The 3,954-nt window shown below is 35.5% G+C and overlaps 1 long non-coding RNA gene across 1 annotated transcript; it reads left to right on the top strand.

Moving 5' to 3' along the window:
• Nucleotides 1-1,598: 1,598 nt before the first annotated feature.
• LOC144633804 (uncharacterized) lies at nt 1,599-3,470 on the top strand. Its single transcript, XR_013567105.1, has 3 exons — nt 1,599-1,774; nt 1,991-2,165; nt 3,289-3,470. It is a non-coding gene; the product is annotated as an uncharacterized LOC144633804 (long non-coding RNA).
• The last annotated feature ends 484 nt before the right edge of the window (nt 3,471-3,954 follow it).

Raw genomic sequence — 3,954 nt, 5'->3', positions numbered from 1 at the left:
GCAAATTATTTTGTGCCACCTGTGGATAGATTGAGAAGTTGCTTGGTTGGCAATATCAAACAACTGTTAACTCTTTTAAACAGTTTGATTTTTGAATGACAACGGCAGAAATTAAACTCGCGGTCAATATTCTAAAGCAAATTAAATTTTCTGTCTGTTTTCATAGATTTGCTGGAGAATTATTTTATGATCGAGCTAAGCCTGCATGAATGTCTTGCATGAATTTGTTATTAAACGGATTCAGAGAATTTAGAAATAGGTTGAAGGCAAAGAAAAACTTATCAAACAATTCCTTTTGTTCACTAACGTTATTCAACCCGCAAGTTTAAAAGCTCATACTTTGCGGGCAGATTATTATATATAAAGACAGCTACACTCTTGAAGCCGATACTGTATTATTCAAACAATTTATTTGTATAAACCGGCGGAAAATCGCATAAACAGTTTGTTTCTGGTTAGCATATCATGACAACGCTTTTCATAAAGCTTGTGGTCAATATTAAAGAATGTTTTATCAAGTATTTTTACCTTTTTCATTCACGTGCAAATTTCGTGGTCAAAGAAAAGTTCATTCTTGCGATAATTGGTAAAATCAGTAAAAACGGTTGGCAGGAACTTTAGAATTGTTTACCGCTGGGAGTCAGGGTTACCACCCCAAATATGTTGTTCATTTTTAAAATAAACTTTAGACAGTGCTAACGTGGGGGTCAGCTAATCCGATCTGTGTCTGAGCCGCGGAAAAACGTATTTTTGCCATTTGAAGAAACAATTCCTTACCAGTCATAACATAGTTATGTGTCCTTTTTATCACTTGGAAAACATTTTGTACATTCTTCGTTTTTTCTTTATACTAAGAGAAAATGCGTCACCTCATTTTCTCTTGCTTATACACGAATACAAGAAATAGTTTCTATGCTTTTCCTCGCCCTAGCCTCGCATATACTATTATTCTTTATTCTGGCGAGGATTTCTGAAATCCGGTCTACTTTCCCATAAAAAAAGAGATCAGAAAACACCTTTCTTTCATTTGCAACAATGGTATTTTATTTTACATAGTAGCAGTGCTCAACAAAAATTCTAAAGGCACTTTTTTTTCCTTTGACGCAAATTAAGTTACGCTTCAGTAGGATTGTATAGACTGTGTTATACCACCTACGTATATCCTTTTCCGAGTCCGACTCCCGAATTTTCTCTAAACTAAAACTGTGCCTCCTTTGGCAGGTATTTATCATTATTAAAATGCTGTTAGTTTTGTCTCGGTTTAATTATTTTTAACACAATGACATTTATATAGGTTTGGTGGATCTTTTCAGAATGGTGGTCAAAAACCAGCGACTACGCGTTTTCAACAGAGCTTTGCGTGAGCTAGAATTTTTCTCAAATCGCGCGTGACTAATTGCTTCCGCTCATATATTGGGGTCAACTATAACTAACCTATAAACTGAATATGGTGATACGGTGACTTGCGTATTTCATTACATCATCCTTCCGACATATTAGCCCAGAACAATGACCCCTGCTGAGAGGCATCCTTCTCGAAAGAGTATATAAAAGCAAGAGTTAGCTGTTCTTTCAGATGCAACCACTTCACAGCTAGAAGGTGAACACATTGCAAAGAAACGAGAAACGACCCCAGCAGTTACTCACACAAAATGAAAGGAATTTTAATTTTCGCTACAGTCGCTGCTGTCTTAGCTCTGCTTTGGAGAACTGTTCCTGGAGAAAAAGAAGATGCGTGGCTCTCTGAGATAAAACAAGATCTTGCTAAAAGAAGGTTAGACTTTGCGTTTTGACTTGGCGACTGAATTTCCTCAAAGAAGTTCGGAAAAGAGTTAGAGAAATAATTTGTTTAATTCTGTGTCCGCATAAACGGTAGTTTCAGACATTCAGTTCCTTTTGGCTAATTTTTTAAGTCGTTTTTAAATTTTTCGGAAACAGACCATAAATATTTACTTAAATTAACGTTGTTTTGTATGAATTTCTGTTGCAGTTTGTCAGATCTGATTTTCCCGAAGAAATTTGCTGAGCGCGTAAAGCGTTCTGGGAGAGTGAAGCGATGGTGGTGGTGCGGTCCGGATAGAGATCCAAAACTACCTAGCTGTCCTACAGATGATTCTAAGAATAAACAAAGAAGATTGAACTGATTGGCAACGTTCAACCATGATGTAAGTCGCCATATTTGCACACTTATTCTTTCTTAACACTTAAAGGGACTGTGTCACGGATTTTAGCCAAATTTCGGCATGTGAAATGACCATCAAATTCGGTGACTAAGAATAACCTCTTAAAACAGTAAAGGAACATTACAATAACACAGCAAATACAAAATAAGGTACGGATGGCCGAAAGTCATGACGAAGATCGAATTAAATTCTTGTAACTTTAAAGAGAGATACATCTGGTTGTAATGGAGTTATGTTTCATGGCGAGTATTTGGCAAAATTTAATAAAAAAACTTATCTAGATCTCAGCCGTGACACAGTCTCTTTAACTTTCAATCACTAGAATTACAGAGCATCGGTTGAATTCGTGCATAACAACATTTTAACGGACAAATTTTGCACTACCTGATAAAAGAACCGAGAATTGCCAAAATGACAGTAGTCTTCTAAACATTTCATATGAGTGTGTGTAAAATTAAATACACGGCTTTGAACCGTTTGAGGCCGAATTTTACCAAGGATTATTGAAAGAAAGAAATATTATAAATGACTTCGAAGTACGTTAGAAGAGATTGAAGAAAAATGATAATGTAAAATGGTCCTGATATAAAAAAGAGGAATGAAAGAAATTGTAAAAATAACCGTTCTGACAAACAAGGTGTCTAGTTGCTGAATCAACAGATTGAAATACGAAACTGAACTCAAAAGCTGATATAAGAACGACGTCATTCATTTGGAGGAATCCAGTCTAAGCCGGGCCGCAAGAAAAAAATTCTGTCTTCTTCCTTTAGGCTTGGATTAATTCTGCTCGTGTATATTGGACTGTTCATTGCTCTTAAAAAGTATCTGTTGTACTTGTAATTAATTCTGCTCTAACAAAGTTCGTAATTCTGCTCTGCTTATTTGTTTTTTCCTCGTTATAGTCAAACTTTTTTGATTAAGGTAATTGCCCATACTGCGTAAACGCCCCCAAAATAGCGTCTTGTATCCTTATATTCTTCTTGAAATTCTTCCGGCAGAATTTATTCCCAATCAGTATCTGTCACTTCAAAAACTGTTGTACAGCATTTAGAGGTAATAATGTATTGATATAGAACTAAACTTTAACTAATGTTTCTTTTTACAGACGCGGAGATCGTTTGTCGATATTCAAAGTGAAGCAATCCCACGCAAGGGCCGCCGAATTGAACACATTCAGGAAATGACGAGACAAGAAGACGTATAGAATATTTAAGGAACTACATGTTTGTAGCCATAATTTAACTGGATACCTGTATATATTTTGTAAGAGTTTATTTATTTTTGTGACAAGTGTAAGTAGATTTCTATATTTGTATGTGTTGCTATGAGCTATTTATTGAGTATATGTAAAAAAAAAAAACAGAAATAAACAAGATATTGCTAATATCCCTGGCTTCAAGTCGTTTAACGATATTGGTCATTTAAAAATTCGAAAGTTGTAGTTTTAATTCCCTATCCTAAATTTTCAGTGTTCAGTCTACAAAAGCTTCAGTTCCTAGCTGCCGTGCAAGTCTCCCTCCCTTCTGTTTGCTGATAATATATTTTTTTAATTTAAAAAAAAAAGCTAGAAACATAAGATAATAGTGAGCAGCCCGGCCACGAACTTATTCAAAGGGCCAACGCCACAAATGGCACATTAAAACGACATAGTCCTGATTTTCGATTAACTTCGTTGTTCGTCGCCTGTTTCAATCTTCCTGAACTTTATTTAACCATCCTTTTTCCTTTTGGTTTCCTAGTATCTCTTTGAACCGAACTTTATAAGATTGGT

The sequence above is a fragment of the Oculina patagonica genome, chromosome 12 (genome assembly GCF_052425735.1).
Source record: "Oculina patagonica isolate OP01 chromosome 12, crgOcupat, whole genome shotgun sequence".
NCBI classification, from domain to species: domain Eukaryota; kingdom Metazoa; phylum Cnidaria; class Anthozoa; order Scleractinia; family Oculinidae; genus Oculina; species Oculina patagonica.
The sequence above is the reverse complement of the archived record's forward strand: the minus strand, read 5'-3'. Positions and strand labels throughout refer to the sequence as shown.